The sequence below is a fragment of the Strigops habroptila genome, chromosome 6 (assembly GCF_004027225.2).
Source record: "Strigops habroptila isolate Jane chromosome 6, bStrHab1.2.pri, whole genome shotgun sequence".
Classification (NCBI taxonomy): domain Eukaryota; kingdom Metazoa; phylum Chordata; class Aves; order Psittaciformes; family Psittacidae; genus Strigops; species Strigops habroptila.
Genome location: NC_044282.2, coordinates 54,266,944 through 54,293,161, shown reverse-complemented (window position 1 = coordinate 54,293,161; position 26,218 = coordinate 54,266,944).

The window sequence follows — 26,218 nt, the reverse complement described above, 5'->3', positions numbered from 1 at the left end:
ATATCCCTTATGAATTTTTGTTTAATCTAATATAATTGCAAATGTTCTTGTTATCCATATAGCTGCTTATCCTGGTTTTTGGGGGTTTGGTTTTTGTTTTTTTTTTTCTTTTGATCCTGCTGTGTTCCTGGCCTCAGTGGTATCCCATGGTAACAAATATTATGGAAATAAAATCTCTACCCCCATCATTGTCCCTTATTCTACAGTAGAATTACAGGGAAGTACATAGAAATATGGGAAATTGTGTAGATGGGAATATATGCTTTGCATATAGGCATTGGTTTCTAAGCAGAGCTATGTGAAATCATTCAATATCAAAATATCAAAATACTAGATTGTTCTGTTTACCACAGAGGATAGGATTCATCCTTCCTAATGTCATTATCTGATTTCATCATCTCAGACTCTGCTTTGTAGGGAAAAATATACTTTGGGTGACAATACATCTGACCTATGGTAGACGTCCATAGTAAGAAGAGATGAAACACACCTTGAAAGTACTACTTTCCCTCTATTATCAGGTGTAGAGGTTTATAATACTAACATCTATTTTTAGACAAATTAATACTTCTGATGAGTGGTTAAGTTCTCAAACTTCAGTGCAGGGCCTTGGATACTTCCAGAGAGTCATTTTGCCTAATAAAGTCTGGCTCTGTAGGAACCTGTCTCCACTGACTAAATGCAGAGCATAACACAAATTGATACCTAACTTCACGAAAGTCATCACAGAGGTTTTTGACTTGTCCAATCATGTCAGCCTTCCCTATTCTATATTTCTTAATTTATATTTTTTACATATGCATGTGTGCATTCCTTATGATAAATGTAAAGTGGGTATTTTCCTCAATTGCTCACTCTAGTCATGACTGTTCCTGGAGTCAAGGTGTCTTAGAGATGCTCTGCCTTCAATTCTGGTGAGAGGAGCATACCCTCATTGTAAATTTAATCCCCACTTTGTATGAGGAACTGAAGAAAAAGAAAAGACAGAAAACCAGGTAAGTAAAGGTTGAGGATAGGACACCCTTACTCCTAGGAACAACAGGCAACACATTGGAAGAATAATATGGTAGAAGACTGATCTGTAGCTTCCTGACAGTTCTTCCTTCACCTGGAAAGAATGAAATGAGCGCAACAGTGCAGCAGCATCTCTGGCTTTGAAATTCTTTTAAAAGAAGACTTTGAGAGCCAAAGATTTGTGAACTTCCTGTCATTGCAAGTGCCTCATTTCCCTTTTACAGTCTTGTCTTTTGGTTTTTTTGGGGATCTGAGACACATACTCCACTTTTATTCCTTAATTAGAGAGTGTGAAAGTGTAACCTTATGCGTATCTGTGTGTTTGAGCAGCTTTCAAATTCACAAGGAAAGGATGCCAGAAATCAATCTTTCCCAGTTTGAACAACAGTAAAAGAAAGACCCCCTTAATGAAGGTAAGGTCCTTCATTAAGAGTTGTGACTTGGTAAAAGAAATGGAAAAAGACCCTCAACAACAAAACAACAAACACCTAAGCCCAAAACAACAACAAAAAACAAACACACACACACACACAAAAAAAAAGGGTACAAAGATGTCTATCTTTTTCTACATGTTTAATGACCCAATTCTGTTAAATAAGGAGTCAGACAGTGGCTAGAAACTATGAAGAGATGGGACATAATCTTTTTGTCCTGGGAACTGCTAGAACAACTCAGCTTCTCCATCTGAGAGCTCCCGGGGAGCCGTAGAGACTCACATTTTACCCATGGATTTCAACAGCAAATTAGAAATCCAAATGGGAATTAGATGAATAAATACCTTTGTGGACTTGAGCCATACACGTTAACATGACTCTATGCTTAAATTCCAAAGAAACTTAAAGCCACCAGTTGTGACTTGCTCTCAGAAGCTGTCAGCCTACCATTCGCAAGGCTGCTCTGCTGACATCTGTCCTGTGGGATCTTGGAAGGGCAGGCTAGAGATGGCTTTGGTGGTACATTTTGTCAGAACTGAAATGTAAGATGGAAATGTTGTAACCAATTATTTTTTTCTTACACTGCAGTTCAAAGAATAGAAAAATAATTTAGTTCCAGTATCAAAATAGTGAAATAATTAACTTTCTCCAATAGTGAAATAATTAACTTTTTTATTTCATTTCCCATGACAAAATTCTGTAGCTGAGGTTAATAATTTACACAACTTATTGTTATGTTGCTTTTAGTTATCTAAGGATTAGGAAGTAGCTTTGTTACAGACAGATAGACAGATCCGATATTGTTATAAACTTTTCAGTTTACCTTTTTAACTTTTAGCTATTTATTCATGTTTAGTTTTACGATCAAAGTCCTATAGTTTTAATTCACATATAAAGGTATAGCGTCATGGTTTAAGCCCAGCCAGCAACAAAATACCAAGCAGATGTTCACTCACACTCACAATGGGATGGGGAGAAGAATTGGAAAAAGGGTAAAAACCTGAGGTTTGAGATGAAAATGATTTAATAATTGAAATAAAAGTAAAATAGAATACAACAACAACAACAATACTAATAATAGAGAGAGAGAGAAGAAATAAACCTTGCCTCCCCACCCCCTAAAAAAAAATTTGTGATGTACAATCAATTGCTCACCACCCGCTGAACGACACCCAGCCCAACCCGAGCAGTGATATGGGCCTTCCAGGTAACTCCCTCCAGTTTATATACTGGGCATGATGTGCTGTGGTATGGAATACCCCTTTGGCTAGTTTGGGCCAGGTGTCTTGTCTCTGCTTCCTCCCAGCTTCATGTGCCTCTCCTCACTGGCAGAGCATGAGAGACTGAAAAGTCCTTGATCAGGGTAAGCACTAATGAACAATAACTAAAACATTGTTGTTCTCAGCATTTTTCTCAGACTAAAGCCAAAACACAGCACTGCACCAGCTACTAGGAAGAAAATTAGTTCAATCCCAGCTGAAACCAGGGCATATTAGAATATATATTGTAATATCATTTGCTTAGATTTATTCTGACTTCTTTTGCTGTCACTGAGCAAGAAGGAACCAGGATTATTATAAGTCTACAAGGACTTTCAATGAGTGAACCTTAAAGTCTGACTGGCTGTTTTTAATTAATGATGGGTATCACAATGCATAGTTAAGATAGGTGAGAACTGTGACCACAGCTTTGTCTGTTTTAGTTGTGTCTCTCAAAATGAGAGCTAAAATGGCTGATGACTATTAACAACAGCAAGTTTCACAAGGTGGTTTGCTTTTTTTCCCAACCAATAAAACCCATGCTCCTATGGATAGCTTCAATAACAGTGGCTCGATGATGGTAGATTTTTGTTTAAATGGATTTGCTGAAAGACTGCTTGGATTAAGTGTGATTTCTTCTATTTTCAGTCAAAGAAAATAGCTATCATTTTGCGGTAACATTTAATAAAGGATTTCCGCAAAATAGTCAATGGTGTTAGATTATATTTCTGTTACAACATTAGTAATGGAAAAAGACAACCTGAAAAATAAGGTGAAATCAAGATGTTTTTATTTAGAGGAACAATTTTGATTTCCCAGAAAATAATAAACCCATCACTATATGTTACTTTGCATTTACTTCTGAAAATGCAAAATAACAGTATTGTCTGTGTCTGCTTAACCCTGTCTGACAATAACAAAATAAATCTGCTATTGTTTATTAGAGATTTTCAGAGAAGTCAGCTAACTTATCTTTGATTTGAATTTCAAATACAACCTTTTTAAAAAACATACTCAGAGATACTAATCTAAAATATTGATAAGAAATTTACATTTGAGAATATCTAATTGTACTTACTGCTCTCACATTAACAGTCACTTGCTGTTTACTTTTTGGAAATTACATTTTTTATTGGAGTTAAAATCACAATCAGCTGACATTCAGGCGTATTTCAGCATATGTCATTTTTGCATGTGAAAGAATAAAGGAGTAGAGGTATTTGAAAGCAAAGCAAAAAAGAAAGCAAAGCAAAACAAAACAAAACAGTATCTTTATTTTAGAAATACCTTTCATTGTTCACAGAAGTAACAGCTTGGTCATACAGCCTTTAGGTACTTGAATTCGAGCAATTATAACTAACTTTTAAATTCTACTTAATTCAAAAAATACATCATGGTTTCATGCATTTGGAAGCTTTATTGCAAAAACATATAAAAAAGGGTTCTTTTACAATCACTCAATTAAATAAAATTTTAGTGCTGGAAAAAGAGGTGGAGGAAGAATGAAAAATATAGACATTACCATATAAAGAAGATCACATTTTTGTCTTAAATACATGGTGGGAAGTTGTAGAGAAGACAGACTGACTTTTTTAAGAAGTGCATTGTGGTAGGATGAGAAGTAACAGACTGCAAGGAAAATTCAACTTAGAATTAGGAAGATTTTTTTTTTTCTGAGTTTTTTTGGGTGGGTTTTTTTGTTTATTTGTTTGTTTGTTTGTTTTTTGTTTTGTTCTTTTTTTTGTTTGTTTGTTTGTTTGGTTGGTTGTGTTGGTGTTGTGTTGCTTTTTTTTTACCACAAGGAAGGGGGTCAAAAAAAGAAAAGATTTCCCAGGAAAATTGTGGAATATCCATCCATAGCCAACCAAAGGTCAATGGAACCTGATTTAACTTTGAATTTGGATCTAACTTTGAAGTTGGTCCTGCTTTGAGCAGGAAGTTTGATCACATGATCCGTGACATCCCTTCCCATCTAAATTATTCTGGCTTTATGATTTCTAATAAACATAGCCTGAAATTCAGAAAAACAAGTTGCAAGAGAATGCAATACTAATTGGAGTTAAAGTAAGTGGTATAGAATGTGCAGTTTAAGTTAACACCATGTAAAAAGGGGCCCTGTTCTGTTCAGTCTTAGACTCATGCATGATTTATTGCAGTACTGTGTTTTAAAGTGTACAACTTGGAGTTATCTGGGAAAATTCCTGAAGTTTAGCAGTGCAAAACATGTATGCTTGGCAATAAGATAGGGACAGGTATGTTTGGTAATAAGATAGGGACAAATTTACTCCAGAACTCCCCTCTCTCTCTCTGCAGTGCTAAAATCCATGACCCCTAAATCTTTCCTTCTCTAGACCACAGAAATAACTAAGCTCTGTAAAAAATGGGTCCAGATTTGAAACAATTCTCAGAGAACAACTTCCATGAAGTTACATGCATCGTAACATCTGAAATGTTGATCTGTAGGCAGCTGCAAAGTGTATTTATCAGGGTAGTGAGTATGTATACTGAGTACGCAGGAAAATGGGTTTGGGGACAGGCAACATTGGATGAACAAAGAGTAGCTAGTCATGTATTTTAGATTAAATATATATGCAATTTTTTTTATAAACTTGAATCATGCTCCTTAGATTTGTCTAATAAATCTGGAATTATTTTTTTCATGGTGAATATAAGTTGAATAAATCCACTGCTTAGTGATAAGAGTATTTCTCCCTTTCAAAGGCTGAAGACAGACAATGATTGCAGATACCTTTATGAAATCCATCACAAAAATATCTGGGTATCAAAGGGAAAAAATCATGACTGAACTTGATTGATTAGAACTAACTTTATTTATGATGTTTTTAGCTTGAATCATATATTTAACATGAATGGACAAAGGAAGCCAAGTAAATTAAAGAATCAGATCTATTATGTTCACTCCTGCATGCATCTGAAATGCCAGTGTATTTTATTCAACATTTCAGATGTTACGATGCATGTCTTCAGAGACACAATGTGTATTTCTTTTATCATGCAAGCTAATGATCATTTTGACAATGTCTTTAAATAATTCCCTTCCTTCTTTGAAGTATCAGCCCTGGGATTTCTTAGAAAGGAAAAAGAGTTTGACATCCTATTCTCATTGAATGGTAATAGGAGATGGATGGCTAAATATTTATTGAATATACATTATTATGTATATATATCAGGGACTGTGTTGAGAAGCTTTTTTGATGAACTGTATATACTAGATAACTTTTGAAGCATTTTAAGAAATATGATCACTTCTGTTGATTTTAGGATTCTAATAAATCATTGTTTCCTCATATATTCTGTAGAATAATATTCTAAATACTGTTACTGAAATGTACTTGGTGAATCATTGATTATTTCCTTAGACTTCTGAGGAGATATGAATACCAGTGTTTTATTGAATGGCTCTGACATTATCAGGTTGCCATCTCCCAGGATTTTTCTAAGTAAGAGTGAATGGTTAAAAGACACATGCAGCTGTTTACAGAGTCAAGGCAGAAAAACTCTTTGATAGTGTCCAGCTGTTTACAGAGTCAAGGCAGAAAAACTCTTTGATAGTGTCTTCATACTTCAACAAAAAGGTGATTGTATATTGGTAGCTTTCTGGATCTTTTTTGAACTCCACATTGGGCAGCTGCATGGCTTCTACAAAATCTCCCGCTCTCCGCATCAATTCTGGTTATTCTTAGAACATGAATTGCATAAAGGCTGTGGAGGTGTTTCTCGGAGCAATTTAGTAATAGAGTAATCCGTCATAGCAAAAGAGATTTTGGCAACATGAGCGAACGTGAATACTATATGAAAAATATTGGTTTTGCCCATTCAACTCATTAGAAAATTGCTGGATAAAGTGGTAATCTGCGCTGCCACCCTTACATGCTCAGCTCCAGGAGAGGAACTCATCAAGCTGATGCACATTCCTCTGTACGTAGACAGGGGGTGATTTGATGTCTCTATGGAGATTAGCAACACCCACCATTCTGAACAGTAGGAAATGCATGGTGTTATGCAATGTAACAGAGAAAGGATCAGAGGATACCAGAAACCTTGTCTCTTAGCTTTGGGTTCTCCTGTAAAACTGGAAAATGAAAGTGATGTGCATAGCAGATCAGAGCTTTCTTGTAAGGAGGATGTGGTAGCAGTGGCTTTTTGCTTTTGAACAGAAGTTTAGATCAGGTTCCCATCCTGGAAAGTTTTAAATCTACATGATGAATAAACACATTAGCCACCTGGCTGTGGCGTATTATAGGAGAATGTATTTCCATTTCTCCCATTAACTGGCCTCACTATGCAGACAGGAATGCAAATCATGAGGTCACAGAGCAAACCAGAAGTATATCTCCAATCTATTGTTAATTCATTCAGCTCAAAGTGAAGAGTCCCAGGCTGTTTATACATTTAATAACAGCAAAACACTCATGAAACCTGAAAAAAAAGACACCTCCCTCACTCCTGCCAAATGCTTTGTCAGAAATGGATGAAAAACAGATAAAAAACTTGTTAGAGACTGTGCCTAGTGGATCAGAATACACAAATCTGCTTATGGTTAGCTATCAAACTACAAGAAGATCAATGGAAGACTATAATTCAGTACTTATTTCTTCCTTTTGAATCCATATTCTGTTAGATTATCAATGCATTAAGCTAAAGCAGCAGGTCTGCAAAGAATGACAGATGCATATTAAGGGTTTGCACTGTAATCTATGAAATTCATTCACACCAGGATACGATTTACGAGGAGTCTATTCATTGGGGAAAAAAATGTTATTTTACATTTAATAGAATATTTTTCAAAAATGCTGGACTCTAGCTCCTGGGTTTTGAAGGATTCTTTCTCATTTGATACAAAATCTGCATTTTTTTCACAGATCTTGTGATTTTATCTTCTCATGCATACTACCAAATAAACCTATCAAAGCTTCTTCAGAGCTGCAACATTGTCCATTTTGCTTGTAGTTTGAAGTAAATACAGTTACTGGCAGGAACTTTTTAATTCTTTGAAAAATGTTGTTTTAGGAACAGAACTTTCACTGCTTTTAACTGCCATAGATCTATAGATCAAAAGCAAAGAAGCCAATTTGCCAATTAACACTATGTAAGGACTTGCACAAAAGCACTGTCCTCTTCACAAAACTTATCCTGCAAGAGCCAAGACACACCGTGACTTGCTGAAATTAGAGAGCCATTTCAGGAAGGTGTTGTGTTAAAAGGCAATGAGAATTTGTCTTGGAGCTCACTAATGAATTCTTCCTTCAGTACGCTGACTGATTTCATATGTTTCTTGTGATTTTTTTTTTTTAATCATTGTTCATATAACTCTGTATTGTTCTCTTTAGATAGTCCAAGGTTAACAATATCCCTTATAGTCTCATAATTTTTCCCGATTGGTTATACACCAATCAATTTTTTCCACAGAAAAGCCCTCAATTAACCCCCCAGTGATTGAGAGGTGGAATTTCCAGATTACTGTTGGAAAATTCCACCTCCTGTCACCAGGGGTTTAATTGAAAACTTTTCTGAGAAAAATTAATTGGTGTAAAAACATCAGTCAAATAACCTAAAATGCAGGGAACACTGTTAATTTCAGTCTATTTAAAAGAAAGACAAAAAAAAAAAAAAAAGAGATTAAATAGGAACATTAAACAAGAAATAAACAAAATTATTAAAGCAACACTGAGATTAAAAGGAAACTTGTGAAATGGTCCTGCGAAGTCACAAAATGCAGGGAAACTTACCTTTAATTGAAACTACAGTATGCTAAAAACAAGCAAGAGAAATTAGCTTCTTTTAGAAACTATTTCACAATCACTCAGGTGGTTTACTTCAGATTCAGAAACATAAATCACATTTTAATAATCTCTCTTCCAGTGTGAAGTCTCTATACAATCTAATATGTAGATTTTTTGATTTTTTTTTTTTAAGGAGGTGCTTTCTTTGCATAACAAGAAGCTGCAATAAATTAAATGGAGACCAGGAAATCTTATAATGCAGCTGTGTAATGAGAGAAAAGGTACAATTTGAAATCTACTATTGCAAATACATATATCTTTGCTAATAAGGAGAAACATAAAGAGTAAATGGATGTATCTGTGGAATAAACCTGTCTGAATATAGTATCTTTAATATTGCTCAGATTTTTTTTTTTTTTTTGCACTAAGCATAGTAGCTTTGACCTGCAAATTATGAAAAAGATTAGGATATGCATCAGCAGAGAGATTTATGTCTAGTGTTGACAAATTATTCATTAGAGTTTTATGTAACAGGCCCAGAGAGAGTATTAAATAAGATTATTATGGCAGTTCTTATAAGTGTATTCATCTTGACTAAGAAGAGGTCATGATAAAGTTTAGGACTGTTTGCTTACAAATCTTGTTTAATTAGGAAAAATAGAAATAAATGTTCTCCATTTGGCATCTCTCACTGATTTTATCTTTATTACTTCTCTCTCCCAATATTGTGAAAGATCAACATCAATAAAAGTAAATCTATTACATGCAATTTGACAAATCATTTTCTTAATGATTTCTAAATATAGAGAAAGATATAAAATTTCCTCCTGAAATTAACAGCACTTTTTTCCTTGTGAAAATCCTATGTTTTGAGCAGACATAGCTTTGTATCTGGAGTGATCATTAGCAAATAAATAAGGTAATTATCTCTGAAAGGAGTTAGTTTCAGCGAAAAACAACTATGTCTTCCTACTATAAAACACAGCACTTTGTGTTCTACTCTGCTATACATTATACTTCCCTGCTGTCAGATGAAAATCCAACCAATGGCCATTTGATTACTTTGGAAACATTCAAATTGTTTTTTATTACCTACTCATGTACATCTATAAGGAAGATGCATGACCACTCTTCTTGGAGGAACTGAACAACTCCTCTCTCGTTTTTGATGGAACATGTAATACAGGCAGGTAGAAGAGAGAGAAAAACTCATACACAGAGGAAAAAATGCTACTGATTTGGGGGGAAAGAAGTACAATATAATTTTTAAAAGAGATCTCATCTCGACCAATACGGCATCTTGTAAGATTTCAAAGGATCAGGAACTTCTTTAATAATCACTGAATACTTCAAAAGTCTCTACAGATAATAACATTTGCAGTAACTTATTGTGCATATGAAGTGTAGAAAATCGAGACTTGATTTTCTTTTTCTGAACACTGATTGGTTGTCTTAACTGAGACTGCCATCCAGTAGCAATCCATGGAAATCTCCCTGTTAATTAAAGCTCAGAACTAGTCTTCTTGCATTCAGAGTACTGAATTTTATAAGCAAGATTTTATAAGCATACCCAAAGAATAAGCACTACTGAGCTGCACTCTCTGCTTCCTGCTTTGGCTTTAGCCCAGCCAAATGAGGCAAATGTTTCTCTGACATATACTTTATTACCTGTACACATTTATTGCAAACCCACAAATGGAATGTTAAAATATCCTCTTAAAGATTCCAGTAGGAAGGATGAATCTCCTCTGCATGCAGAAGTTCTGTTTTCCCAATTGCATCATGGATTTTGCCCTACTGCATAAGAAGCCTGTACAGGCACTTTAGAGTTGCTCATAGGTGGTTTCATGGAGAAACCACTGCAGTATGTTTTGGAGTATGCTGTTAGGAGTGGCTCTGTAACCAATTGAATGATTGTAAACAGACAATAAAAGAAAAGTGTGGCTATAGCTCTTATCATTATTTTCTGGATTGAGTGGAGTGGGTTTGGTGTGGTAATTTTCTTTTTTCCCCAGAGCCTTTATATTGTCTTTATGTGTTTTCAGACTGAATCAGTGACTTCCATATGCTTCAATGTGAAGTGTTGCACATGGGAAGACTAAGTGTCACCATATGCATGAAAAATATGGCATCTCCTTTTATTTTTCTTTCTATAGTAACACTGAACAAAAGACAAAATAAGGAAAAAGAAAAAAAGGCTCGTCTCATGTCTGTAAGGTAAATTTACAAACTTAGCTTCCAACTACATAGTAGTATGTGCTTTCCTGATGATTTCAGCTGTAGGAAGAATATTTTGTCCAAGTATGTTCTTGAATCCTTGTCTTGCCTTGCCTTTCCTTGCTTTGCCTTGCTTTGCCTTGCCTTGCCTTGCCTTCCCTTCCCTTTCAGATATATAGTTTTAAGGAAAATTATTTATTTAAAGCTGAAAAACGGGTAGAGAGGGAGACAATCTAATAAACAAAAAAACCCTGTCCTTTATATGATTCAAGCAGCAGCCTTGGGAAACTCATGCAGTTCATAGCAGATACAGATTCCTCCATAATCTTTCTTCATCATTCCTGCAGCTCTGCTTCAAAGCCACATGGAAAGCAAAGATATTACAATGAGATTCCCTTATGCAAAAGCCTTTCATAGGAAAGAAAGCATGTATTCTCTATCTCTCTGGATAACCAATTGTATGCTTGGGTAATTAATGGGCTGTCCTGCTCTTGTAGTTCCATAAGAATGATACACACGAACAATCATACATCTTCTCATTAAAGCTGACTCATTTCCAGGAGCTATGCACTTAAAATCAAGGTAAAGAAAACTCTAAACTGATTAAAATTAGACATCTGAGGTCTCATCCTGCAGCTATAAGAAAGCATGAGTAGATGCATGGGTAAAATAGCATAACAGAGCCCAGTTATTTTCTCCAGCTTTATCGTGATGGAGAAGCTGAACAATCAGAGACATTCAATAAGGAGGGGCAAAACTTATATCCTAGTATAAATCTAAGCTCCTCTGAAATAAATTTATGCACCTAGATATTAGCAGAATATATGGCCTGGAAGATCACATACAAGTCACAGTCAAAACCCTAGTATTATTCCCATGCTAATATTTAAAAACATTCCAGTTGTGCAATTGTGCCAAAGACTGTTCTAACACTGAGTTTATGCACTGTTGTGTGATGTCTGTCATATAGTCTAATTGTCACTATCAGAAATGCTATTTTTTGTATGTACATTCTTATTTCTGCTTTTTATTCCATCATTTATTGCATTCTAAACTACTCTTTTGATCTTCCTTCCTCCGTTTGCATATATAATCCTTCTCATATTTTTGGTCCCAATCAATTCCTATAATCCATTACTGTGTAATATCATTTGTCATCAATAGAAATGAAATCCCCAACACATTGAAGGAAAGAGAATTTGCAGGTAGTGGTTTCTAGCAGCAAGTTGTAATAGAAGCAGTGGGGAATCCTATTTGCATAAAAAGATCCATATTTGATGCAAACTGATGCAACTTTCATTATGGGTATAAAAATTTCCTCTACCCCTGTGCCATGGGTACAAAGCAGATAATATTCTACAACAGTGTTACAGAATTATTTTTCATAAGCTCTTGTCTGAGATGTGTAATAAAGGTAGGAGTGTCTTTTGATAATTAGAGAGGCTGGTTCCAAGTCTCCTATTATCAGCACTCTAATATTAGAAATTAAGTAAAATGGTACAATTCCTGACCACAGAAAATTCTGACATTTGGAGAGGGGCTGAAGTACTTCATTGTGAAAGAAAAAACAGCATTGTTTCAATGCAGTTTTGATAAAATACTTACAATAAGCAAGAAATTGTTTAAAGTAAATAGTGTTAAACCTGAAAACGCAGGTCCTTAGGTCATCTATGGGTTCTGGTATTTTTGTAGTTTCTATATGATTTACAAGAGAGAGAATCAGAGAGGGGGAATGAGGAACTGAGCAACAGAGAGATGGACATATAGATAGGGTATGTGGAAGAGTCTGAAATCACTGAAGTTATCAACACACACTTCAGCACTCCTAGACTAGACAGAAAAAAGTAATCTAAAAAATTCCAATTTCTCAGTTCCATGTTAGTAAAGCATTGAGATTTTCTGGCAGTACTCATGTTGTGATTCCCATATCCCTGCATATGGCGAAGGAAGTCAGGTTTCCCTATTGAGTACGTCAGCAGAAAAGCAAGCAGTTTCATTAAGCTCTGGCTGATTTTCACTGGGTGTTTTTCAAAAGCAATATATTCTTAAGCATTTTCGGCTTGCTGAATCAGCTTCTTCCAGGAAGAAAAAACTCCTAAACAACTTTAATCTGTACCCAATAGATATTTCACCTTGAGGATTTGTCAAGTTAATAGATCCTACCCACTTAGAGAAAGAGGAAGGAGGCCTTTCTAATTGGTGCCTAACAGCTCACCCTTAAGGGTCATTAAGACGAAATACTAGAGATAACAGTCTTAATGGCTCCAGCCCACTCTCATGGGGAGCACTCAAGGTAGCATGAACAAAAGGGGAAAAAGACTGAAAGACCCAAAGGCACAGCAGGATCTGGGCTGGCTAAAAGGATGAAGATTGATTTAGTTCTGCTCCAGTAACTTAAGAGGAAAATGTATCTCATTTGACTTGTAGTGAAACATAAGATTACCTGCGAATAACTGCAAGATAGATAGACAGGTAGAATATAAAAAGTAAGCATCATTGTTTTAAAATATGTTTTCTAATGTATGTTACCAAGTGCTAAATAGAATTGTTTGGTTTTAGGGAAGAAGTTGGTCAAACCCACCAGCTGAGGTTGATAAATGGAATAAAATATAGTGGCTTGAAACACATTCAATCCAGCCCACAAAGTGGAAAGTGTTTAAAAACAAGAGCATGACCCCATCTAAAGATCACAGTTTCCATGGTGTGATAAGAAAAGCCCAGGATGGTTCCTCCTGAACTCCCAGGCACCACCTGCACACAGGACCCTGAAGTTCGCTCTGGAGCTGTCTTTTGGCTGTAGTATGAAATACAACAACTTTAGTAACTAAAGCACTTCAGCTGCTCTGGCATCATGCCCCATTGGATAGACTAGTCGTGCTCAGAGAAACCCGAGTGGTGCAGACTAAACCTCAGCTAACCCTGTACTAAGACGGGTTGTTTCTCATAGCTCTTGCCTGTAAATCCTCAAGACAGCTACAAAAAGGGGTGAGGCTGAAATGTCAGATAATTAGTTTTCCTATTTGTGAAGAAATAGCTTTTTTAAGCTTATTAATGTAAATATACAGGATGAGATCTTCAGTTGCTATAAATCGATATAGCTCTGCTGATTTCAGTGGGGCTGTGCTGTGTTATACCAACTGAAATTATATTGCCTTTAATATTAAATAGTAATAAAAAGCCTTACATTGAAATAATCTTGTTACATTTGGTGAAATGCATGCTGAAATGTCTGATGCATGTTTTCCTAAGCAAATTTAACTCAACTACCATACATCTTCCTGTTACCTTAAATGTTATTGATCTTCTATGGGATGCCTGCCTATTTCAGCATCTGATAGCAGGTCCTCACTGAAGAGGTTTCAAAATTTTTAATCTCAGAAAGGTTCAGCTAATCTGATTTCCTGTCTGATACAAGCCTTGGACTTTCATTCAGTATCCCCCATGGTGAATCTATAACCTTGTGCTTGCTAAAGCCTGCTCATTACAAAGTCATCCTGCAAAAGACTGGCTTCAAAAACTGGGGGATTAATTTCCCCTTGTTCATGTCTTCTGGTGTGTGGCCTACTCCTGTAAATATTTGTGGGGTTTTTTTCCCTCGTTTGATTTTCTGTGGCCCCGCACTATGGTTTGTTTTTTTTATTTTTTTTAATATTCTATTTTTCATGTCTACTATTTATTTTATGAAGAGTATAAAGCAGATTATTTCTATATGGTCTTAAATTGGCATCATCACCAGCTTGAGCCTTGGTTCATTAAAAGGAAGTAAGCACCAAGATTAACTCCTCCTTCTGTGTCTCTGTTTTCACCAGAAAGTCTCCATAAACAAGTAATCTTTTAGTTGTAAGTGTATGCAGAATCACCCCAATGTTCAGATGCAAGAAAATCATTATGTAGTTTGAGGTGGTCAGTCTCCCTGACCCTAAGAGCCAGGTGTTTACTATATCTTTATATGCTAGACTGCCATGAACGCATTTCTTATACCTCAGGTTGCCAAGCAGTGAAGAAGACTCTAGAAATGTTCTTAAGGGATGTGATTTTGCAAACTGTGGATCTTGTCCCTTCATTGTGCATGTAGCTGGGTCCCAACTCAAGTTGCCAAAGCAGACCACAGAGGTTTCTGTCGTGTAGTCCCTTCTCCAAAACAATGACTTAGATTGCACAAGATCGCCTTTTGAACATAGTTTCCCTGTTCCTCAGGTGGTGAAAGCCTGACATGGGGGTTAAACATGTCATCAAAATGCACACCATTAGGCTGGGGAACACATGTTGGCTCCAGTGTTTTATTTTCCTTGGATTTTTCATATAGGGATGTGGAAGCTCCTGATCATGAAGTTCATCGTCAAGAAGTTCAACAAGGCCAGGTGCAATGTCCTGCACCTGTGTCAGGGTAATCACCAGTAACGATACAGACTGGGGGATTTATGGGTTGAAAGCAGCCCTTAGGAGAAGGACTTATGGATATTGGTGGGTGAAAAATTATATATGAGCTTGCAATGTGTACTCACAGCTCAGAAAGCCAGTATCTTGGGCTCCATAAAAAGAATCTTAGCTATAACTCAAGTATGTTGATTTATGAGGTGATTCTCCTCCTCTACTCTGCTCTTGTAAGGCCCCACCTGCCCCTAGCTCTGGGACCCTAAGCACAAGAAAGACATGGACCTCTTAAAGTGGGTCCAGAGGAGGGCCACAAAAATTATCAGAGGGTTAGAACACCTCTCCTATGAAGAAAGACTAAGAGAGATGGGGTTGTTGAGCCTGCAGAAGAGAAGGCTCAAGGAGAGCTTATTGTTGCCTTTCATTATACAAAGGTGTCTTGTAGGAAAGATGGAAAAGCTTTTTACCAAGGCCTGTAATGGCAGGACGGAAGGCAACAGTTTTAAACTGAAAGAGGGTAAGTTTAGTTTGGACATGAGGAAGACTTTTTTTTACCATAATTGTGGTGAGACACTGGCACAGGTTACCCAGAGAAGCTGTGGATGCCACATCCTTGGAAGTGTTCAAGGCCAGGTTGGATGGGGCTTTGAGCAACTTGGTCTAGTGAAAGATGTCTCTACCAAAGGGCATTGGGGTTGGAGTAGATGATCTTTGAAGGTTTCCTTCTAAACCTATCCGTTCTATGTTTCTATTATCTTTATTTGCAAAACATCATACTTGACTTATAGCTAAACCACTGTCATGACAAAAAAGACTATAAAACACATTTCATAATCAATCCTGACATTTTGCAGAGTGTAGCTAATACTAGCACTGCAGCGCTGAGGGGCTTTGGTTCACAGCTGGATGCACTATAAAGCTTTCATCACTTGGGAATGTACAAATAAAAAATGATATATAACATTTACCTCTGGTTACTATAGACTTAACCAGAGATGTTAATACATTAACCATACTCGCAGCAGACGCAGGTAATACTTCAGCTAGCATTCTGCAGCTCTGATAAGAAAAGCATTTCCTATTGGCCAAGGATAATACTTAGTTTTAATTACATATTCTTTTATGTATGTGGCTTTTTAGAGATTAATCATCTGTGGAGGAGTATTGTAATTATGGATACATTCCATAATCAAGATTCGTTTAAAGAAGAATTTCCCGGTCAAGAATTTTGTGTTAAGTTTACTCTTAAAGTTACCATTGTAACCTTGACATCAGAACAAGGAAATTTAAATAGGGATGTTGTAATATATCAAAGCATAAAATTAAGGAAAGCTATTTTGTTTTCACCTTCATAACAGTAAAATCAAATAATTTCTCAGACTAACTCAGATGCCAAAGTCCTTTGTAGTATTCAGCTTCATATGTTTCAAGTATTGGGCTTCACTTTTCACAGCATGCATACAACTTCCATCACATAAATCATAGAAATTGAAAGTGGATAACATACACAAGCAGTTCCTTATGACATTTCCAGCACACAGTCTTCATTGCGGGTCTTCATTTTAAATAAAAATTAACCACGCTTGGGGCTGTGCAATGATATTGATACATTATGCATATAAAACCAGGACTAATCTTTCAAGCACATGCGTCTATTTTGGATAGCACTAACTATCTGCAAAAAGACAGGATGATGACATTTATACAAAACTGGTAACTGGTTCTTTTTTGTTGTTTATAAGACTGAAAGTAGCTGAGTGGATAATAATGTATGTTAGAAGATGGCCTTGCAAAAGTGCATGTTTTTTAGTTTATAATTTGTAGATGACGTTGAATGATTCTATTTTCTTATATTTCACTTGTTTTTCTTTTTAAAACTTGAGGAGCCACAGTAAGGGCTTTGTTTAAAGATGTTCAAAGAGCTTAGTCTAACATACAAGAAAGTATTTAAGGCAAAGCATCCTGTATTTGAATAAAAAATGATTATTATTATCACTGTCACCTTTAGGAGGCCCAGACATTTTACAGTTCTTTAGTATGACATTATAAAGACACAAAAAAACCCAACAATCTTTGGGTTTTTCTCAGAACTCAAATGCAGACATTCTCCTTTAGGGAATGCTGACGTTATGTATTTGCCTTTTTTTTTTTTTTAACTCACTTCAATCTTTATTTTCATTTCTCTACCAATCTCCTTCTCAAATTTGTAAATTGTTTTGCTCACTTCCTCTTTCTCTTGTTTTGACTAGAAACCTTCATAGAGACTTTTCATAGAAATAGGCACATTAATTTGAAAAGTTTCTGATATGAAGAATTATTTTACTAGAAGAATGATACCAACAATTTTTTTACTAACTACTTTGAAGTCCATCACTATTGTCAATGTGGCTTTGATACTGAATCATAGAGTTAACGAGGTTGGAAAAGACCTGTAAGATCAAGTCCAACCACTGCCAAGACTGCCAAAACTGCCAAGACCACCACCATAAACCATGTCACTGAGGGCCTCATCTACACGGTTTTTGAACTCTTCCAGGGACAGTGATTCCACCTCTTCCCTGGACAGTCTGTTCCAACACCTGATCACGCTCTCGGTGAAGAAATCTTTCCTAATATCCAGTCTAAACCTCCCCTGGCACAGTTTGAGGCCATTACTTCTTGTCCTATTACTTGTTACTTGGGAGAAAAGACTGACCCCCAGCTCACTACAACCTCCTTTCAAGTAGCTGTAGAGATCAATAACGTCCCCCCTGAGCCTTCTCTTCTCCAGACTAAACAATCCCAGGTCCCTCAGCCACTCCTCATAAGACTTATTCTCCAGACCCTTCCCCAGCTTTGTTGCTCTCTTCTGGACCCTCTCCAGCACCTCAATGTCTTTCTTGTAGTGAGGGGCCAAGAACTGAACACAGGATTCAAGATGCAGCCTCACCAGTGCCGAGCACAGGAGGATGATCACTTCTCTGGTCCTGCTGGCCACACAATTTTGATACAGCCAGGATGCTGTTGGCCTTCTTGGCTGCCTGGGCACAAGCTGGCTCATGTTCAGCTCCATCAATCAGCACCCCCAGCTCCTTTTCCACCAAGCAGCTTTCCAGCCACTCTACCCCAAGCCTGCAGAGTTCCATGGGGTTGTTGTGGTCCAAGTGCAGGAACTGGAATTTTACCTTGATGAACCTCATACCACTGGCCACAGCCGGTCAATCCAGCCTGTCTAGATCCCTCTGCAGAGCCTTCTTATCCTTCAGCAGATCAACACTCCTAGTCAACTTGGTGTCCGCAAATTTACTGAGAGTACAATTTACTGAGAGTACACTCAATCCCCTCATCTAGACCATCAATGAAGATATTAAACAACACTTGCCCTATCACCAAGCCTTGAGGGGCACCACTAGTGAGTGGGGACACCACTTCTCTCCTCTCTATAGCCGTCTTCATCTCTATAGATTTCCCATCAGGACTGGAAAATAGGCATATTGAAGTCCAGAAGAAAACTTTCTTTTCTTGCTCACAGAATAGACATCTTTTTTCTCAACTAATTGTGACTTTCTTAAAGTAAAAAGAGGCTTGTCCAAGGGAGCAGACAGATTTAATGCAAGTTTCATCTAAAGAATGCAACCACGAAAGGCAGAAGATATCTTTTTTCCCCTAAAAATGCCAGTTTATCTTCACTGATTATGAAGAGGGTGTAACAGGCTAACCCAGATGGATTCAGATATTCTGTATCTCCTGTTCCTTAAGTCAAAGACTCTTGATATATGACCGTGCAAACTCATGTGGTTATTTTTACAAGGTGAAGAGTTCCACAATGTGATGTAAGATAGAACAACTCAAGACTGCAATATAGATAATAAAACTATACATATATACATACATACTTTAGAAGCATATACACTTTTAGACACCTATTAACATATTCTTCACATTCACATACAGTCTGACTTCACATGTGGAATGACTTTGGTATAACCCTGATTATGGCCCTGTAACAATTAGAAGTGAATTTTAATGTTACAAATAAACATTCAAGGCTAATAATACAAGTATGTTAAATGAAATGTCAATTGACTTCCAAAAAGCTCTTAAAATTTATAAATATGTATGAGATAGATGAGTCTGTCAAGTACTCTATGAAGAGATACAAAAGATTTATTTTTTTTTCCACTGGATTCTCTTGCCACCTATAGTCAAACAAAATTCATGGGTTCAGTCATGAGTCTGCAGCACGGTCCCCAGAAAAGGAGCCCTTTCCTCAAGAGGAGATAGGGATGTCACAGAGGTGGATGTCACCTACTGCATCTCTTGCAGGCCTAATACTTGCTCATCTGTGCCACCATGTGGCCTCTGGCCAACAGCTGAAGGAGGGACACCAGTAAAAGATCCAGATTACCCATTACATGTGCCTGGCATAGGTGTTACTTTACTTGGGCAGTGGATAAAACTTCTTTTTAGATTAAGACACCTAGGAACTATGTGCAGTCAGTGAAGAGTGTGAGCCACTACCAGGGCCTCATCAGGGAATTGCTTATGCAGAGTTTTTTCAAGTAGGAACTTGAGTGAACTCCAGTTAGTTTCAATCCAAACCTCCTGGAAAATGGCAATAATACTATTTAAAAACTCTTGCTTGTAAGGTGTTGAAATTCTAATTTATAAAGTAAGTGTTCTGTGATCTTCAGTTAATTGCACCATTCAAGGTGTTACATGGTTCACTATTTTAATGAAAAATCTCTACTCAGGTAGGAGAGGTGTTACTCTCTTAAAGAAAGGAAATGATGTACGAAATGAAATAAACTTCTGAATAATGAGAACATATGTTTGAGTATGGAGTTGCATAAGAATATAAAGAACCTTCAGCAGGAAAAATATACCTGCTATAAGGTAACTCAAAAGAGATGTGTCCTTGAGGCTTGCCAAGCATATGTTCAGTTTAAAGGTTAAAATGCTGGTGACAATTCTTCTGGATTCATCAAATATGAGAAGTTTTATGCTACAGATCTTTGGCTAATTTATTTGAATGCTTAACATCTTTACCTTGAATATAGCACAAAGAGTTTACTGCATTTTGTCCTGTTAATTTTTTGTTTTCCTGTATAGAATTACCGGAGTAATTCCATTAGAAAAGAGAACAACATGTTATAGCCAATTTATGGTAATGACAAAACAGTTGGAATGTTTAGATACTATCTTTTCTTTTCTCTCTAACTTAAGACGTATACCTAAAACTAGACTTCTCAGGTAGACTTTTGGCCCTGAAATGTGGCAGGACAGGTGTCAAGTAAAAGAGGACATATAGACCAGTTTTTTATTTTGTAGTCAGGGTATAGGGCTATGACAGTAAAATTTCGAGATACTACAAAATAATGTCTTCCTGCCTGTCAACAGAGGCTGTGGTAGCTGAAAACATGAAAACTTTTAGTCCACCTCTTTAGGGGCAAAGTTAAATGTACAAAATTAAAACCCAGTATGTTTCATTTCACCACTGGATTGATTTAAGAGTGGGGATGTAGTCAGGTATTGACACCCATCTGATGGTCCTTGCTAATTTAATTGCATTTGAGCATAAGTCCACATATTTATGAGCATTCATAGAAAATGTGATGAGGATTAGAACTACCTTTCAGCTGTTCACAAAAGGAAAACTAATCTTAAAGACTTTACAAAAATCAAAACCTCAGTATAAACAAAAAGCCGTTTTATTCCCATTTCTACTTTTGGGATCTGGAAATAAACATTTCTCTACCCCTGCACTCTAACAGTGACAAAACTGAGACATTCCAGAGCTGGATTTCTGAACACACCCTGAAACACCACTTGGATTCCTGCCTTGACTTGGTGGAAGAATAATTTTATTATCCAAGAGCAAGCTCTCCCTTTATCTGTTCATAAAATAAGACATTACATGAGTTTCACTCTGTTGAAGTACCTATGGATTTATTTTTATGGTCTATAGTAATCTTCATGCTATTTGTCCTATTAAGTGCATTAACAAATTACAGGTTCTCTTCATGGGCTATGTACAGATTCTATGCCACAAATCAGATACAGATGTTTCATGACACCAGTAAACACACAAAAGTATTTTTTTTTCATTTTTTAACAGCATCAGAATTTCTTCACGTTAAAAGCATTGAAAGCTATACCTGTGAATGTGTTGTTCTTCAAAGGAGCCCTGAAAATTATGAACTAGAAAACATTTTTTAAGGAACAAAGTAAATCACTATTGTTCTTATTAGATTCATCAATAGCTGTAAATATTATTTGTAATTCCAAATACAGCTGGATTTCAATTTGAGAACTCTTCTAGAATGTCCATCTGAAGTAGTCATACAGCGATCATCACTGTATTATCTTTTAAAAATGTTTAATACATTTTCTTCATAATTTTTCTTGTAGGAAATACTATAGATTCATAGAATAATTTAGGTTGGAAAGGAACTGGGGAAGTTGTCTTATCTAACCTCCTGATTAAAATAGGGATAACTTTAGAGTTAGGTTGCTCAGCGCTCTATCCATCCAAGTTTTGGATATCTCCAAAAATGAAGACCCAGTAGCCTCTCTGGGAAAATAGTGCCAGGGTCTGGCCACTTTCAAGGTGAGTAAAATATTCCTTACATTTAATGAAAATTATTCTTAATGCAAACTGTGTTCGCTCTTACTTATCCCCTGTGTATCTTTGGGAAGAGTTTCACTCCATCTTCTGTAAAACAAGTCTTTAGTTAGTGGTAAGTGAAAATATACTTCCCCTTAGCCTTCTCTCCTTAATGCCAAACAAAGCTATTTCTTTCAGCTTCGTAGAATTGTAGACTCAGAGAATGGATAGATATGCAGGGTATTGCACCTGGCCTTGTTGAACTTCCAGAGGTTCACATAGGCCCACTTCTCAAGCCTATCAAGTTTCCTTTAGATGACAGCCCTTCCCACTCATCTTGGTATTATCTAAGAATCACAGAATGGTTTGTGTTGGAAGGGACCTTAAAGATCACCTAGTTCCAATCCCAATCTTCTCCTCATACATCATATTTTCCATGCTCAGAACCTATTTGGTGACCCTTCACTGCATTGTCCCCAGTCTCAAAGCATCCTTCTTGTGGTGGGGAGGACAAAAAGAGGTATAGTGGTCTTCAAGGAAAACTCACAGGTACCAGATTCCAAAGAATAATAACTTCCTCAATCTGCTGGTTAATACAGTTTAGTGTGGGGTGGAAAAACATAGGGGTATACTGCTCACTTCTTGTCCACCATGACCAACCCCAGTTCCCTTTCCAGAGCTGCTTCCTAGTCCCCCATCTGCACTGGTGCATGGGGTTGTTCCTTCCCAAGTATAGGAGTTTCTGATTGCCATGTTCTGCTAAAAACCACCTGCTGGCTGGAATTCAAACGGCTGATCACTACTTTAGTACATTTATTTTTGCTTTTTATTTCTTATTCCTGCAACCACAGACACCTAGTTTAAGTAAAAATCATGACGTTTACAACTAATATAGGTCAAATGAAAAGTTTTCTGTGATAATTGGTCCAATTACTATGCCTTTGTGTCTCTTGAGATTTTGACAAGCAAGTTCCCCAAATTTTGCATAAAACCTGTGTGTTCAATATTATGTCTGAGCTGATGTGAAGAGAAAGTCAATGAAATGTCATAAAAAATCACTATTCTCATTTTCCCAGAAAAACTTGATGAATTTATCATTTTAGAAAATAGACATTATCATATTATCAATACAAAATATATCAGAATTGTCCCTAAGCCTTTGCCATTTGTTCCATTTGTACCAATGCAAGAGTCATATTAATCACTTTCATGATGATGTAATAAAAAAATAAGCCAATTGTGGTTATTGCCAGTTTAACATGCCATGGCTGTGATCTTCTATTTACAATGTCAGTTACAGACTTTCTAATGATCTAAAAGTAGATGAACTAGAATTACCAAATTAAGCCAGCTAGAAGCATGGTTATGGTTATTTTCCTCTCTCTTTCTGCTGTTACAGGGATCCTTTCAAAGTTTGATTGGAATAGCCCTCAAAATGCACAGTTGTCTGGATCAATAAAAAATTGTGATACCATCTTGGAAAATTTGCTGTGGACTGAGATGTTGTGATACAGAAAGAAAAACAAATAATGTAGGTATTGATTGTTGGTGATGGATTGAAATATCCAGTCAGAGTGAAAGACAAGGAAGAAATTTGTATATATTCTTTTCCTGTGATATGTGAGCCACTAGAAGGCAAATTTTACCATCTGCTTTTAGCGTTCCAGCAGCATCAAATGAATGCTTTTGCCTCAGTCATACAACATCTGGACTAATTCATCTCATTAGATGGATGTATTTTCTAGTTCCAGTTGACTACATCTCATGAAATGTAGAGGTGAAAGAAACTAAATGTCTATTTCTGTGAGCAGATACAGACAGATCTGATCATTCAACATGAGGGCTAGCTGGGAAGTAGTTCCCCCTCAAAATACATAAAGCTGTGTTAGTTTGGCTCTGTGTCCAAATCAGTAATGTCTGTGAAGCAATAGCAGAAGAAATTATGTATTAGCTGAGGTGCAGAGTGTAGTAGGTTAGGCAGTAATGGTCATGTGGCTAAATGGCTTATTGGCTGGAGCTGGTTTACCATAACTGGGGAAGAAGGGAGGAGAGAGGAAACCATGTGTCTTTGAACCAGACCCATACTAAGCCTCTTTCTTTCTAAGAAGTCAGTTCAGCAGTTATCTTTCTCCTGAGTAGGTTCTCCAGGATCTCACAATGCAGAAAAAGAATGGAGAAGTAGAGTGATTTGCCCTAACAAGTGCAGAAGAGAGGCTCCATTTCATAGAATCATAGACCGGTTTGGGTTGGAAGAAACCTTAAACATCATCTAGTTCCAACCCTACTTTCCACTAGACCAGGTTGCTCAAAGCCCCACCCAACCAGGCCTTGATTTCTTTAAGGCGTGAAATGTTTTAGTATATATGTAATCTTAGTGTAAAAATCAGAATTATGTGAAAAGATAATTATCAGAAGAAAAAAAAAAGATGCATTCAAGCAGACCCTTCAGCAGCAACACCTTTGTCCAGGGTTATGTCCTGAACATTAATTTGCATCCTAAATCTTTGTGGATTTAGTTCTGTTGCTCTTTTCAGGTTGCAATACTTCTGCACAAAACTTGTCCCATTTGAATTAGGACTCCCCTCCTAAGCAAGTTCTCAATGTGTAAAAGAGTTACAGAATTAAGATCATAGACATTTTAAAGCCTTCAAGACATTGGATTCTGTGAAGGGATAAACTGGATGAAATTTTGTATTAAGCAGGAGATTAGGTTGAATGATCTAATGGTCCCTTCTGGCCATAAAAGCGATGAATCTATGAGAAAAGGGCTCTGAGATCATATGATGAAAAGCACAATTAAATTGGCAAGTGCTATCTTGATGTTTCCATTACAAATCCCCTGAGCAACCTATGCCCCTGTCTTCCTCTCACCACCTCCTCTATCATTAGATTCCAGGAGAACACACTCTCTGTTAAAGTCATTGCTGCTAAAACCATTTTGATAGCTGGCTCCACATAGTCTCCTACTAAATCCAGTGTAGGAATGCTCACGTCTTAAGTGAAGATGCATTTCTCCAAGGCATTTTGCACTCTCTTCTTTCTTCAGATTGCTCAGCTAAAGGCTTTTTCGGGACTTTATCAGTTATTAATAATTGTGATGATTCATGATTTATTCATAACCATTTATACATTTGCCATATGCTGCCTGTGCATGCAAACTGTTTTTCTGAAGCACGCAAATGTGGCACGGTACTTCTTACAATTCATATCCAGTAAACTGATGATAGAGAAAGATTAATGAAATGAGAAATATAATAAAATATCCTGCAACGGCTTCAGCTTTGAACTTTTGAATTAAATGTTGCAGAGTAATTCTCTTTAGCACTATAAAAACTAAAATAAGCAGGAGGGAGAACAGTGTGAAAGGCAAAGTTTAACACCACAAGTGGCACCTTATTCTGCTTTTATTCTGTCCCTTGTAATGATAACTATAGGGAGTAAATCAACTCATCAGGGCAAAGAAAGGTGGTAGTATCTGCATATCATCATAGCTTTTCAAGCTTTCCTATTAAATCTAAGTATTTTTGCAGTGAAACACTGTAATAACTACTTGGAGGGGGGGAAGAGGAAGGAAAAGGTCTGACATGAAAATCCTTCGTAATGTCTAACAGCAACAACCTGAAAAGATAATGTTACTTGTTGTTGATAAAGAAAGCTTTTTATGGTAATGTCACTAACAAAGAAGTCATTCCTCACAGGTACACTGTGATACCTTCTGCAGTGTGCTGCTGTTCTGAAGAAATGCCTGGTTTTTATGAGAGGGTAATTATTTAACATAAATAATGTATTCCTGTTTTTGCGCAAACATGTTCATTAACAGTGAGATGGGCTCTGTGGGGGAAATGATCAATGTGTTCCAACGCAGAATCTCAAGGTAGAGGGACCAGCTCTGATGTGACTCACATCTCTGCTCATCCCACTTTCTGTTGCATTTTAGCTAAAGCATCTGGAACAGAATGTTAAAATTCTTTATTAACTGTCTTGAAAGTGAACATCTGAATTTTTACCAGCTGCCTGTAATTGCCTACTACTATTAATCTGTAGGATGATCTAAAACACCTTTGGGTCCTTCTCATGTCTTCAGAACCATGGGAGACATCCTAGACCCTAAGCTATCTCGTTTTCCCATGGCAGGATCAACTTTACCTATGTCATTCCTGCCTTTTCGCTGCCCAGCTGTTTCTTAAAGACCTCAACTAACTTTACAAAATCCTGAAACAATCTGTTCCATTAAAATAATTCTTTTTTTTCTGCTGTCTAATGTAAATATTTCTTGTTTAAAAAGTTGGGGTTTTTTTGTTGTTGTTGTTCTTTCCACCATGAAGTCACGTAAGAAGTATTTACAGCAGTTTTTGGCATTACTAATAGCATTCAAGCACTATTCCTTCATGATGCTTGAGAATTGCAAGTGTGTCAGTGGAGGCACCCACCAAATGCAGAGGTCTGAGGGGGTCTGTATGCACTGTTTCATTAAAGGACTCAGAGGAAAACCATCTACAAGGTCTTGAATTTCCACTGTTAAATTTTACTGGGAAAAAAAGCCAGAAGATTGTTTTGGAATTTGGAAACTCAGATCTGCACAAGATGACT